The following is a 15,887-nucleotide window of genomic DNA, read 5'->3' on the forward strand; positions in this document are numbered from 1 at the left end:
ACCGGTGCTTACTTTACAACAGAAGCTTGAAGCTCTGTTTCATGAGGAGTTTGAGGATAAGTTTCGGTCTTTTACCCCGACACTGACTCCTCCGGTAGTGGCCCAGCTTGAGCCTAACACTTCACAGCCTTCTGGTACTGTCAATGCTCCACCGATGCAACACCATGTATCTTGACACTGCTCATCTCATCCATCCAGTCCTGCATCAAAGCATTGTTTCTCAAGACACCATTCCACTTTGAAGCATTATTTCTTCTTCTTTGAGCCAGTCTAGTAGGAGTTCCTCCAAGTCCAAGCATGCTTCACGCAAGCGTAAACATTCTAAGGAACCTTTGACACTGGTTCGGCACCGATTGAAGTATCATTCTCATAGTAACATAGTAACATAGTAGATGACGGCAGATAAAGACCCGAATGGTCCATCCAGTCTGCCCAACCTGATTCAGTTTAAATTTTTTTTTTTTTTTTTAAATTTTTTCTTCTTGCTATTTCTGGGCAAGAATCCAAAGCTTTACCCGGTACTGTGCTTGGGTTCCAACTGCCGAAATCTCTGTTAAGACTTACTCCAGCCCATCTACACCCTCCCAGCCATTGAAGCCCTCCCCTGCCCATCCTCCACCAAACGGCCATACACAGACACAGACCGTGCAAGTCTGCCCAGTAACTGGCCTAGTTCAATATTTAATATTATTTTCTGATTCTAAATCTTCTGTGTTCATCCCACGCTTCTTTGAACTCAGTCACAGTTTTACTCTCCACCACCTCTCTCGGGAGCGCATTCCAGGCATCCACTACCCTCTCCGTAAAGTAGAATTTCCTAACATTGCCCCTGAATCTACCACCCCTCAACCTCAAATTATGTCCTCTGGTTTTACCATTTTCCTTTCTCTGGAAAAGATTTTGTTCTACGTTAATACCCTTCAAGTATTTGAACGTCTGAATCATATCTCCCCTGTCTCTTTTTTCCTCTAGGATATACATATTCAGGGCTTCCAGTCTCTCCTCATACGTCTTCTGGTGCAAGCCTCCTATTATTTTCGTCGCCCTCTTCTGGACCGCCTCAAGTCTTCTTACGTCTTTCGCCAGATGCGGTCTCCAAAACTGAACACAATACTCCCAAGTGGGGCCTCACCAATGACCTGTACAGGGGCGTCAACACCTTCTTCCTTCTACTGTCTACGCCTCTCTTTATACAGCCCAGCATCCTTTTGGCAGCAGCCACTGCCTTGTCACACTGTTTTTTTGCCTTTAGATCTTCGGACACTATAACCCCAAGGTCCCTCTCCCCGTCTGTGCATATCAGCTTCTCTCCTCCCAGCATATACGGTTCCTTCCTATTATTAATCCCCAAATGCATTACTCTGCATTTCTTTGCATTGAATTTTAGTTGCCAGGCATTAGACCATTCCTCTAACTTTTGCTGATCCTTTTTCATATTTTCCACTCCCTCTTCGGTGTCTACTCTGTTACAAATCTTGGTATCATCTGCAAAAAGGCACACTTTTCCTTCTAACCCTTCAGCAATGTCACTCACAAACATATTGAACAGGATTGGCCCCAGCACCGAACCCTGAGGGACTCCACTAGTCACCTTTCCTTCCTTCGAGCGACTTCCATTAACCACCACCCTCTGGCGTCTGTCCGACAGCCAGTTTCTGACCCAGTTCACCACTTTGGGTCCTAACTTCAGCCCTTCAAGTTTGTTCAACAGCCTCCTATGAGGAACTGTATCAAAGGCTTTGCTGAAATCCAAGTAAATTACATCTAGCATATGTCCTCGATCCAGCTCTCTGGTTACCCAATCAAAAAATTCAATCAGGTTCGTTTGGCACGATTTACCTTTTGTAAAGCCATGTTGCCTTGGATCCTGTAATCCATTAGATTCAAGGAAGTACACTATCCTTTCTTTCAGCAACACTTCCACTATTTTTCCAACAACTGAAGTGAGGCTCACCGGCCTGTAGTTTCCTGCTTCATCCCTGTGACCACTTTTATGAATAGGGACCATATCCGCTCTCCTCCAATCCCCAGGAATCACTCTCGTCTCCAGAGATTTGTTGAACAAGTCTTTAATAGGACTCGCCAGAACCTCTCTGAGCTCCCTTAGTATCCTGGGATGGATCCCGTCTGGTCCCATCGCTTTGTCCACCTTCAGATTTTCAAGTTGCTCATAAACACCCTCCTCCGTGAACGGCGCAGAATCTACTCCATTTTCTCGTGTAACTTTGCCAGACTATCTCGGTCCTTCTCCAGGATTTTCTTCTGTGAACACAGAACAGAAGTATTTGTTTAGCACATTTGCTTTCTCCTCATCACTCTCCACATATTTGTTCCCAGCATCTTTTCGCCTAGCAATTCCATTTTTTATCTTCCTCCTTTCACTAATATATCTGAAAAAATTTTTATCTCCCTTTTTTACATTTTTAGCCATTTGTTCTTCCGCCTGTGCCTTCGCCAAACGTATCTCTCTCTTGGCTTCTTTCAGTTTCACCCTGTAGTCCTTTCTGCTCTTCTCTTCTTGGGTTTTTTTATATTTCATGAACGCATGAAATATTGTTGACTCTGACCTACAGGATGACTCAAATCTGGACCCTTCTCCTTCAACTACCGAAGCAGATGGTTCTCCTGCATCGAAATCTCCTAGGCACTCTCCAACTAGAGCGTCTTCTCTTACTGAGAAACTTTCCTTTACACGCTTTATTAGACAGTTGGAAAGTATCTCTCTGTGAAGCTGGAGGCAGATTCCAAATACAGTGCTGAATTTTTGGAAACTTTGGACTATGATCAGCCTCCTAGGATGCTGCTTAAACTTCCTTTGCATGGAATTTTGAGAGAAACCCTCTTAATAAACTGGGAGTCTCCTCTCGCTCTTCCTCCCAAGAAATTGGACTCTCTCTATTGAATTATTTCCACCCCAGGTTTTGACAAACCTCAACTGCATTATCAGTCTTTGATGGTGGAGTCTACTTTAAAGAAGTCCACTCCATCCACAGTCTATGCTGCAGTTTCACCAGGTAGAGAGGGTCGGAACCACGGGGTGCAAGGGGAGGTCCACCGATGGATCAAAAACTGGCTGGCGGACAGGAAACAGAGGGTTGGAGTAAAGGGCCATTACTCAGATTGGCAAAGGGTCACGAGCGGAGTTCCACAGGGGTCGGTGCTGGGACCGCTCCTGTTCAATATATTTATTAACGACCTGGAGGCGGGAACAAAATGTGAGGTTATTAAATTTGCAGATGACACTAAATTATACAGCAGGGTCATAACCATGGAGGACTGCGAAGACCTCCAAAAAGATCTGACAACACTGGAAGAATGGGCCAAAAAGTGGCAAATGAGCTTCAACATAGGGAAATGCAAGGTCATGCATATTGGGAAAAAGAACCCGATGTTCACTTACAAGATGGGGGGATCACCGCTAGGGGTGAGCAACCTTGAGAGAGACCTGGGAGTGATGGTGGACGCAACATTGAAGGCGTCGGCGCAGTGCGCTGCAGCCTCAAGGAAAGCGAACAAAATGTTGGGTATCATTAAGAAAGGTATCACAACCAGGACGAAGGAAGTCATCCTGCCACTGTATCATGCAATGGTGCGCCCGCACCTGGAGTACTGTGTCCAGTACTGGTCGCCGTACCTCAAGAAAGACATGGCGGTACTTGAGAGAGTCCAGAGAAGAGCAACTAAGCTAATAAACGGTATGGGGGACCTCTCATATACTGACAGACTGAAAAAGCTGGGGCTTTTCTCCCTGGAAAAGTGACGACTCAGGGGAGACATGATAGAAACCTTCAAGATCATGAAGAGCATAGAAAAAGTGGATAGGGACAGATTTTTCAAACTAAGGGGAACCACAGGTACAAGGGGGCACTCGGAGAAATTGAAAGGGGAAAGGTTTAGAACAAACGCCAGGAAGTTCTTTTTCACCCAGAGGGTGGTGGATACATGGAATGCGCTGCCGGAGGATGTGATAGGCAGAAGTACGCTACAGGGCTTCAAAGAAGGTCTGGACAGGTACCTGGAGGACAAAGGGATTGAGGGGTACAGATAGGAGTAGAGGTAAGGTTATAGGGACAGGATTAGAGGTAAATTACAAAATTAGTCAGAGACCACTGTTCAGGCAGTGGCCTGGTGGGCCGCTGCGGGAGCGGACCGCTGGGCAGGATGGACCTCTGGACTGCCCCAGCGGAGGCAACTTCTTATGTTCTTATGACTATGGACAGGTTTGGCCGACGTCTCTATCAAAACTCTATGTTAGCAAATCGAGCCATCAATTACAACTTCCATTTTTCCTGCTATTTGAAACATCTTGCTAAGCAATTTCCTGGGTTTCAAAGGTATCTTCCTTCTAATAAACGTAAAGATTTTCAACATCTTGTCAGCACTCTTACTCAACTGAGGAAATACTTGGTTTGCTCAGCTTATGATGTCTTTGAGCTGACTTCTAGAGCCTCTTCTACGTCTGTGGCCATGAGAAGATTGACATGGCTCAGAGTTTCAGATATGGATGTTAACCTTCAGGACAGATTAGCAAATGTCCCTTATTTGAGGGATGAGCTTTTTGGGGATTCCACAGATAGTGCGACTCAAAAGTTCACTGCTCATTAAACCCGGTGGGATACCTTGGTTAAACCTAAACCCAAGCCTTCCACATCAAAACCATTCAGGCCATCCTCTTCGCATCAGAGATGTTTTTCAACAGCAGCGTCCTCAAAAATCTCAGGCGTCTGCTCCTGCTAAATCTTCTCAGTCTTTTTGACCAACTACTTGAGAGCATAGTTGCAATCCTAGTACAACAGTCCTCCTACAGCCAATCAGAGGTGCCATAAGGTAGTAAGAGGGACCAAAAGAGACTACGAGGAAAAAATAGCCAAGGAGGCAAAAAACTTCAAGCCGTTCTTTCGATATATTAAGGGGAAACGACCCGCGAAGGAAGCGGTGTGGCTGTTGGATGACCATGGAATAAAGGGAGTGCTAAAGGAGGACAAAGCCATCGCTGACAAACTGAACACATTTTTTGCATCTGTGTTTACCTAAGAGGATATACACAACATACCGGAAGCCGACAGGCTATATGTGGGAAACGAAGACAGGAAACTGACATTACTCTACTGCGCATAGCTCTCGAGCAGGATTGTTCTCAGCCTTTGATCCACGTTCTTTGACTTAGAACTCTTAGGGACCCCTGAGGAAGACAGGTTTGTCGAAACACGGACCGTGTTGGGTCCATATTTCCCATCTTATGGGTCCTAGACATTTTATTTTTTTATGTAATTTTTATTGAGAAAGCAGTCAAATACAAGGTCCAAGCAGAGGTCCCCCCCAAAAAAACAACTGGTACAGGAAAAGAGTAAAACATTGGTAGAAACTAATGCCGTTAAACAGGAAAGGTGCAAACATGACGGCCAATAGAGATAAATACAGGAGCGGCCTAAATAGAAATGTGGATTTTTTGACTGTATCTTCAATAAAGCCTGCATCTTGGACATCTTCTCCACAGCGTTTTTGTTTTTGGTTCATCAAAGACGGCAGCCATTCAGAGAGTGGTGCGGGACCAGCCAGGGGCACGAAAAGCTTCTGCCGATACAGCGCTGGACCAACAGAAGTTAAAAAAGGTACTGGGTGGGGGGAGGGGGGTATATTTGCTCCATAAGTTGCACCTACATTTCCACTTACTTGAGGGGAAAAAAGTACATCTTATGGAGCGAAAAATACGGTAAATCATGTTTTCATGACATAGTGCTACAGGAAAAGTGTTTCAATCTTCATACAGTCCATCTCAGCTTCTCCAGAGGCTGTACTACAGGCATAATATATGAATGTAGCTGAGAACTCTGGAGGCTGGAGATGACTGAATAAATTAGAAAGCTCAGGCAATAGCACTTCAATTCAGGAAGTATATTTATGTATATTAAAAACTTTATATACTGCATAACAGCCTAAAAAGAATCCAAATGGTTTACAATGTATAGTTCACATACATTAAGAAAAGAACTCCATTTAAAAATAGGAAAGGAAAGAATAAGAGGAAAAGTTAGTTTGGGTTTTTTTTTCATAAAATACTATAACAATCAACATCTCAATAATAACAATTCTAATAATAAAACAATAAAACAATCAAATCTCAATAAATCATAACTAATACATACAACTAAAAATTTCCATAACAGAAATTAATCATTACATAAATACAGATTACAGTCCTAAACTCAATTCTTCAATCTGAGAAAGCTAATTGAAAAAAATATACTTTTAAATGTCTTCTAAAATTTATATATGATTCTTCTTTTCTCAAGTCTATGGGCAAGTTATTCCATAATTGCGGAACTAAATAAAAGAACGCACAATCTCTAGTTGACGCAAGATGTGCCTTCGAGGTATGAGGAACGACTACCCTATTGTCATTCAAAAATCGTAATAAACACCTCATGTCAGAGACTGAGTCATGTTAAGAGTAAATCTGTTAATGGAATCCTTGAAATCCTCTCTGTTGTCTGTCTTTACCTAATTTAAATCACCAGCCATTTGAAAACTGAACAACTTTATTTTTGTTTTGATATTGACTAGGTAATTCCGTTTTTATATCATAGAACTGTTCCTTGTTTCATCATGACTGGATATTATAATTTCCAATTATTTTACCCTTAGACATTTTTGGCAGATAAGATAGTAATTCTTTGATCAGAACTAGATGAAGAATTCTGTACGCTGTCCAGGAGCTTAGTAAGAACATCTGTAGTTTCTGCAAACATGTGCTTATATGCTTACAAGTTTATTGAACCAGAGACAGTGCTGGAAAGTGGAAATACGACTCTGGCATGGATCTCTGATCAGTCTGCCAATTTGGGATCAAATTCTTAGTCATCTTTCTTTTGTTATTGCAAGAAGTGGAAAAAAATAATGCAGAACAAGTAAAACAAAGCATTCAAGAGAAGTCGAGAAAAATTGCAGCTACTAGATGTATAATTATGATTTTAAAAAGTGGCAAGGTAAGGGCATTTGATTTTGCTGTCAGGTATAGTATTTCCTGTATTACTTTATCATAGAACTTTTTTATGATCTTGATAATGCATCAGGATATAATTTACTGTAAGTGCTGTGGTTTGATTTAGAGTAGTAAAGTATCAGTTCCGATATATCATTTTTATTTACATAACAACATATGTTCTTATAAGAATAGCCTTACTGGGTCAGACCAAAGGTCCATCAAGCCCAGTAGCCTGCTCTCACGGTGGCCAATCCAGGTTACTAGTATCTGGCCAGAACCCAAAGAGTATTAACACTCGATGCTACCGATCTAGGACAAGCAGTGTCTTCCCCCATGTCTTTCTCAATAACAGACTATGGTCTTTTCCTCCAGGAAATTGTCTAAATCCTTCTTAAAACCAGCTACACTATCCGCTCTTACCACAATCTCTGAGTGAAAAAATATTCCTTCCTATTGGTTTTAAAAGTATTTCCTTGTAACTTCATCGAGTGTCCTGTAGTCTTTGTAATTTTTGACAGAGTGAAAAATCAATCCACTTGTACCCATTCTACTCCACTCAGGATTTTGTAGACTTCAATCATATCTCCCTTCAGCTATCTCTTTTCCAATCTTAAGAGCCCTATCCTTTTTAGTCTTTCCTTATACGAGAGGAGTTCATAGTAACATAGTAGATGACGGAAGATAAAAACCTGAATGGTCCATCCAGTCTGCCCAACCTGATTCAATTTAAATTTTTTTAATTTTTTCTTCTTAGCTATTTCTGGGCAAGAATCCAAAGCTCTACCCGGTATTGTGCTTGGGTTCCAACTCTACCAGGTACTATGCTTGGGTTCCATCCCCTTTATCATCTTGGTTGCTCTTCTTTTCTAACATAGTAACATAGTAGATGACGGCAGATAAAAACCCGAATGGTCCATCTAGTCTGCCCAACCTGATTCAATCTTAAAAAAACCCAAAAACTTTTCTTCTTAGCTATGTCTGGGCAAGAATCCAAACCTCTGCCCGGTACTGTGCTTAGGTTCCAACTACTGAAATGCCCCTCAAAGCTCGCTCTAGCCCATCTACACCATCCCAGCCATTGTCACCCTGCCCAGGCCATCCTCAATCAAATGGCCATATACAGACACAGTCCATACAAGTTTGCCCAGTACTGGCCTTAATTCTTCACTATTTACTAGTGCCGCTATTACTAGTGCCACTATTACTATTTACTATTTTCTAGTGCTGCTGTATCTTTCTTGAGATAAGGAGACCAGAATTGAACGCAATACTCCAGATGAGGTCTCACCATGAAGCGATACAGAGGCATTGTAAAATTCTTAGTCTTGTTAACCATTCCTTTTTTAATAATTGCTAGCATCTTGTTTGCTTTTATGGCCACTGCTGCACATTGGGTGGAAGATTTCATTGTATTGTCTACAATGACACCCAGATCCTTTTCTTGGTCACTAACCCCCCAAGGTGTACCCTAGCATCTGGTAACTGTAATTCGGGTTATTGTTCCCAATTTGCATCACTTTGCATTTGTCCACATTAAATTTCAAATGTCACTTGGACGCCCAGTCTTCCAATTTCCTAAGGTCTGCCTGCAATTTTTCATACTCCACATGCGTTTTAGCGACTTTGAACAGTTTAGTGTCATCTGCATATTTAATCACCTCACTCGTCATTTCAATTTCCAGATCATTTATAAATAAGTTAAATAGCACCGGTCCCAGTACAGATCCCTGCGGCACTCCACTGTTTACTCTCTTCCATTGAGAAAAATAACTATTTAACCCTATAGTCTGTTTTCTATCCAATAACCAATTCCTAATCTACAACTGAACTTTGCCACCTATCCCATGACTCTTTAATTTTTTCAGGAGCCTCTCATGAGGAACTTTGTCAATAGCTTTCTGAAAATCTAGATACACTACATCACCTTTATCCACCTGTTTATTCACACCTCCAGCTTTCCTAATTTCTGAAAACATTTCTTTATCTGTCTGCTCATTTTGTCCCGGGGGATGGTAGTATAACCCTACTTTTATATTCCTTTCCTTCACACATGGAATTTCTATTCATATGGATTCCACACTGCTATCTATGTCATGCAGAATGTTTATTTTATTTGATTCAATTCCCTCTTTAACATATAGTGCAAGCCCATTGTCCAATTTGATCTATTCTAACCTTACGATATAATTTATATACAGGTAATACAATGTCCTATTGATTATCCTCCTTCCATCTGGTCTCTGAGATGCCTATTATATCTACCTCATCATTCAGTGCTATATACTTTTAACTCTCCTATTTTAATTTTTAGGCTTCTAGCATTTGTATTCAGACACTTCAAATTGTGGTTTTATCCCAGGACAAGCAGGCAGCATATTCTCACTGATGGGTGATGGCACCGACAGAGCCCCGGTATGGACAATTCAAGAACTTGAAAAAGCTCTTGACGCCCGCACCGCGCATGCGCAAGTGCCTTTCTGCCCGACGTAGGCGTGCAGTCCCTCAGTTTCTTAGTTTTCACGGAGCTAAGAAGTTGCGTTTCAACAGCTGTTGAAAATTTTTATTTCACTGCCTTCCCGCTCTTGCGGTTTACTGCCTTTTTGTCAGTTTCTTCTTTTCTTTCATTGATAGGTCAACCGTTCCCCTTACCAGTTTTGGTTTTTCCTCCCAGTTTATTCAAGGGGTGTCTGATTGTGCTGGCCACATCTATTCGATTACAGGGGCTTCTTGTTTTTACATTTTTTGAATATCCGTTTTTTTCCCCAGTTGTTTTTTCCCTGAGAGATGGTTCAGACATTTTTCTCACTCATTTCATTTTCCGTACCCGTATTCATGTCTGTGTTTCTTTGGGGTACTTTTTTCAGATTGTTTGTGTTTCTTTTTTCAGATTGTTTTCAATCTTACACATGTTGTTTCTTTTGAACAACAGGTATTCTCCTGTTTCTGTTATGCCTCTGGTCGGACTACATTCTTGTACTCCTCAGTGGTCTTTTGTTTTCCAGTGATATTAGGCGAGGGCTTGTCTCAAAGCTTGTATATCTTTGATCTCCTTTAGTCTCTATGGAGGTTCCCTTTTCTATGTGTTACCTCCTTGCATGGTCTTCATGCTTGCTGCATCTCATTACTGCCTGTGGGGTTCATATGGGCATTCTACAGCCTCAGGGTCTTTCGACTGACAGGCATCGATTTTTTTCCCATTTTTTATCCAAATTTTTTCAAATTATATTTTTAGGACCTCATGATTTTCATCATCTACTCTTGCACAGTCAATTCAGGGGTTTTATACTACACTTGGAATGCGCTACCGGAGGAAGTGATCAGGCAGAATACGGTACAAGGATTCAAACAGGGATTGGATGGATTCCTGAGGGATAAAGGGATCGTGGGATACTGAGGGAGGAGCTGGGAGGTAACACAAGTATAGGAAGTAAATCAGGCAATGTGTATAAACTAACCTGGTCGTGCATGTGCAAGACCGGAGGGCTAGGACTTCGATAGGAAGGCAGGACTTAAATGGGAAACCAAGGTGGCAAGGGAGCCCCTTCTGATGATTCAGACAGGTCTTGACCTGTTTTGGGCCGCCGCGGGAGCGGACTGCTGGGCGGGATGGACCTGTGGTCTGACCCAGCGGAGGCACTGCTTATGTTCTTATGTAATTGAGCAAGGAGTCTAGGACTCTCTCCTGTTATGTCAGGAGGCCCTGTTTTTGTGACATTGGAGACAATTGGCCATCTGTCCTTGCTGCTATTCATGGGGAGCTGAATTTTCTAGCAGCCACTTTCAGCAGGATTCTTTAATCCTTTTACTCCAGGATTTTTCTTGATCTGGATACGGTTATTTTTTTCCTGGATTGGGCGAGCATATTTTTATATGCATTCCCTTCGCTTCTTCTCCTGTTGAGCTTTTTCATCAAGCTCACGAGAGCTGTTACCACCATGATGCATGGTGACACAGTCAACATGGGTTCTCCCTTCTTCGTCCACTTAAATTTTGGGAGCCCTTTCTTCTTCTAATTTTCCTGCTCAGTTCACTCCGACTCAGGAATCTTTGATTTCTTCCAATCTTCATTGGTTTTTTCTTTGGGCTGCGTCTGTTTTATTTACATCTTTCTCAGCCCATTTGTTGATTTCGGCCAGGACACCAGCCACTCACCCTTGTTGATATCAAAAGTGGTTTCGTTTTCTTTCCTGGTGTCTTTTTCTCTGCCTGTTTCCACCTTACTAACTGGTGGTATTTTTTCTTTGTTTGATTCTAGTCTCGAGTCTATAGCTCTCGGACTTCTTTGTACTGCTATTGCATTTTTTCTCTTGATTTGTCGAAGAGCAACCTCTTTCTGATTTCTTCTCTGGTTCTCAGGCTCATGACAGGGTTTTTTTCATGTATGTAACCATACCTCATTCCTTTTTCTGTTGTCTGGACTATTCCTGTGGTTCTTTCCTGGTTGTTGATGCTACCATTTGTAACAATGGCGTCAGCTCCGCTTTAGTTTATTACCTGGAAAATGGATTTTTCCAGGGGGATTGGTGAGTTTCATGCCCTGCTAGCAGCTTCATCCTTATCACTCTTTTATCAAGCCAAGGTGATTCTGTGTTCATGTCCACAGTATCTTCTACTATTTTCATTTCGCTCAGTCTGTTCTTCTATCTTTGTTGTTTCCTGCACCTCGTTTTTCCTACGAGGATCTTGGCTTTTCTTTTGATTCAACTCAGTTTGGATATCCTATATTCATGGGTACGATTTTCACTTAGCTGATTGCCTCTCTCTCGTTCTTCTTTACCCAGACTGGCCTGACACGTGGATATCGTGTCCCAGTCCCTAAGTTCGAGTTCTGGCAGCTTTTGTTGTTTTCCTTATAGTTACATTACTGAGGAATTCTGTACAGCTGCCACCGGTCCTCAGTTCATTCCTTCACTTCTCACTATTGTCTTGTTTTTTTCTTCAGACGGGATGGGCACTTCGGCCATTATGTTTTCCAATTGTATTTGTTTGGCCAACTCTCCCATCATCCCATCTCTGTTAGCTTGGAGGTCACCCATCAGTGAGAATATGCTGCCTGCTTGTTCTGGGATAAAGCACAGTTACTTACCGTAACAGGTGTCATCCAGGGACAGCAGGCAGATATTCTCACAACCCATCCACCTCCCTGGGTTGGCTTCTTAGCTGGCTTATCTTAACTGAGGGACCACGTGCCTACGTCGAGCAGGAAGGCACTCACGCATGCACGATGCGGGAGTTAAGAGCTTTTTCAAGTTCTTGAAGTGTCTGTAATGGGGCTCCGTCGGTGCCGTCACCCATCAGTGATAACATCTGCCTGCTGTCCCTGGGTAACACCTGTTACAGTAAGTAACTGTGCTTTTTTTTCTTGTAACTACAGGCTGCCGAGAAGATGGGGAAAATCTGAGCCTTTTACTCTGCCTTCCTTTTAAACTCTCCTGGCTTTCTTTCACCATTATTGACTCCCTAAATATCCTGTTTCGATAGTATCCTTCAAGATACCTCACACCGAACCATCCGCTCCTGGGCAACTGTCAACTTTCCCCTGCATCTCAGTTTAAAAGCTGCTCTATCTCCTTTTTAAATGTTAAAGCCAACTGCCTGGTTCCATCCCGGTTAAGGTGGAGTCCATCCCTTTCAAAACAAACTCCCCCTTTCCTAGAAGGTTGCCCAGTTTCTAACAAATCTAAATCCCTCATCTCTGCACCATTGTCTCAATCACACATTGAGACTTCAGAGCTCTGCCTGCCTCTTGGGTCTTGCGCATGGAACTGGAAGAATTTCTGAAAATGCTACCCTGGAGGATCTGGATTTCAGCTTTCTACCTAGTGATCATACACATATAACTTCTCACCAATCTGGATAAAATCATACATGTGACACTCATTGCAAAAGACTGGATAGCACCCCTCTTGCTGCTGGACTATTGTCTGCATCTTATTATTGAGCTGATTAATTAATTAAACTTTATTAAGATACTAGGAATATATTAGACTAGTATAGAGAGCCTTAGGATTATATTATATGCTTTATTTAGTGTTTGCTTCTTAGATAGTCTTAGGGTTATATTATATGCTTATTTAGTGTTTGATTCTTTGCAGGTAATGAAATATAAAGAGTTTTCCTGTTGTCCTAATTAGAATAATTGACAATAAATTAAGTCTATAAGTAAAGAAATGAGCTAGGGGTGGGTGGTAGTGGTGGACGGAATGGAGACTAAGCCAGACCTTGCTCTGCCTACCAGAAACTTTCTCTAACAGAAAGTTCAAGCTTCCAAACCTTAGAACTATAAAAGGCTATTATCCTATGGAGACTAGCTAAGTAAAGTTTGCTTGTTTAAGATCTAAACCAGTGGTTCTCAACCCTGTCCTGGAGGACCACTAGGCCAATCGGTTTTTCAGGCTAGCCCTAATGAATATGCATGAGAGAGATTTGCATAAAATAGAATTGACAGGCTTGCAAACCTGCTCCATGCATATTCATTAGGGCTATCCTGAAAACCCGATTGACCTGGTGGTCCTCCAGGACAGGGTTGGGAACCACTGATCTAAACTGTCTATAGAAGGGAACCTACAATTGAGCTTCTCTCCCCAAACCTATCAAAGTTTAGAGCAAAATAATGTATACTTACCTAAAGATATGTCTTCTACTCTTCTCCTCTCAGAAAGAGAATGTCCTCTTCCCTCTTTCTCTCGTCTCAGAAAGAATGCTACCTTGGACTTTTCCTCTCTTTATATAGATGATTTGGAGTGGACTTCTACAACAGACCCTTTGAAGCTCACAGAAACAAATTAACACCTAATTCAGGTCAGCAACACTGGTTTCTGTTCCTTATGGCAAAACAGAAAGTTTGAGCACTGCTCCTAACTTTAAACCTTCTAACTGTTCTAATTTAGGTTCTACCTCTGGTAAAACACTTCACTTTTAAAACTATTAGAAAGGGGTGTATACTCTATTATTAAATAGTTCTAAAATTTGCTTTTATTTTAATTTTTTTAAATGGAGAATAGAGACTAAGCCATACCCTGCTCTGTCTGCCTGAAACAATCTCTAGCAGAAGGTTCAAGCTTAAAAAACTGTAGAATTATAAAAGGCTATTATCCTATGGAGACTAGCTAAGTAAAGTTTGTTCTTTTAAGATCTAAACTGTCTATAGAAGGGAACCTACAATTGAGCTTTTCTGCTCAAACCTATCAAAGCTCAGAGCAAAATAATGTATACTTACCCAAAGATATGACTTCTACTCTTCTCCTCTCAGAAAGAGAATGTCCTCTTCCCTCGGCACTACCTTTGTTTTGCAAGATTACATTTTATTAGACCCCCCCCTACGACCATGTTATCATGTTCACAGTTGGCTCATTTTTATATTTTTAGTAGTACATTTGAATGTATTGTAAATATACTAATAAATGCTCTAAGCACTCAAACTCTCTTGAATGTTTAATGTACAGCACTGCATACATCTAGTAGCGCTATAGAAATAAGTAGTAGTAATAGAAAGCCACCATTGTATATTCAGCAGTATAATACGTAAAACATGGCTACCTTTTTATAACACCTTTTTATTATATCATTTTTAGCTGTTCTTTGAAAAGCAGAATGAATGTATGTGCTTATGTAGAAACTGTATCTGTAAACTTCTCTATGAAGCAAAACAGTGTGATAGATTTGGCTCATACTTGGTGGGTGGGGTGGGATGACCAGTATGATGACACATACTAAATTGTGACTCTGGCTGGCAGGCTGGCTAGTCCTAGCGGTGACTTGCTACCTCTGTTATATGCAAAGGGAAAAGATAGTATGTGCTTAATCACTGCACAAATTGTGCTATGTTACTCTCATAGCATATGAGGCCACTATGTATGAGGAAAGGAAAAGGGTTGCATCCCAACTATGGCCTTTTCACTCTCTGATAGTGATTGCAGTATGAGACTGGTGAAGAGTAATGGGTACCATGTATACTCAAATATAAGTCTATCCGAATATAAGTTGAGAGCCCCCCCTTCCCCCCCTAAAAGGAGGAAAAATGGTTGACTCGAATATAAGTCGGGTGGCTTAATATTCAAGTGTCCTACCCTATCAGGCTCTGCACCCAGCCTCGTTCCGTCCTCCCCTCCCTGTCAGGCTCTGCGCCCAGCACCCTTCCATCCTCCCCTGTCAGGCTCTGCGCCCAGCACCCTTCCATCCTCCCCTGTCAGGCTCTGCGCCTAGCACCCTTCCATCTTCCCCTGTCAGGCTCTGCGCCCAGCACCCTTCCATCCTCCCCTGTCAGGCTCTGCGCCCAGCACCCTTCCATCCTCCCCTGTCAGGCTCTGCGCCTAGCACCCTTCCATCTTCCCCTGTCAGACTCTGCACCCAGCACCCTTCCATCCTCTCCTCCCCTGTCAGGCTCTGCACCCAACATCCTTCCATCCTCCCCTCCCCTGTCAGGCTCTGCACCCAGCACCCTTCCCTCTCTGCTCTGTCAGGCATTGCACCAGCCTCCTTCCTTCCCCCCCTCCCCTGTCAGACTCTGCACTCAGCACCCTTGTAATATAGTCTATTTAGGATTACCAAAAAAGATTTTATTAAGACTCCGACTGGTTCAGAATGCTGCAGTTTGTTTAATCTTTGATCTTAAAAAATATGATCACATAAGCCCTTTTTATGCTAGATTGCATTTGGCTGCCTTTTGGGGCCAGAGTGTTTTTAAGTTCGGGTGTATTTGTTATAAGGCTCTTTTTTGGATTACTATCTTTTTATCTGGTATCTTACTTGAAATTGTTTAATTCAAAAAAACATACCAGAAACTCAGGTATGTTTATCTTCCCTACCCCAAGGGCCTGTCGTTATAGGACTTTTTTAGACAGGACCTTGGGATATCAGGCGGGCAAGATGAATTCCTGGATAAGCTCATTGATTGCCCAAG

At 42.2% G+C, this 15,887-nt stretch overlaps 1 protein-coding gene across 3 annotated transcripts in view; it reads left to right on the forward strand.

Annotated features, from left to right (window-relative positions):
* STK3 (serine/threonine kinase 3) overlaps window positions 1-15,887 on the forward strand; it is a 331,931-nt gene that overhangs the window by 82,006 nt on the left and 234,038 nt on the right. The window lies entirely within an intron of this gene.

This window comes from Geotrypetes seraphini, chromosome 2 (assembly GCF_902459505.1).
Source record: "Geotrypetes seraphini chromosome 2, aGeoSer1.1, whole genome shotgun sequence".
Classification (NCBI taxonomy): Eukaryota; Metazoa; Chordata; class Amphibia; order Gymnophiona; family Dermophiidae; genus Geotrypetes; species Geotrypetes seraphini.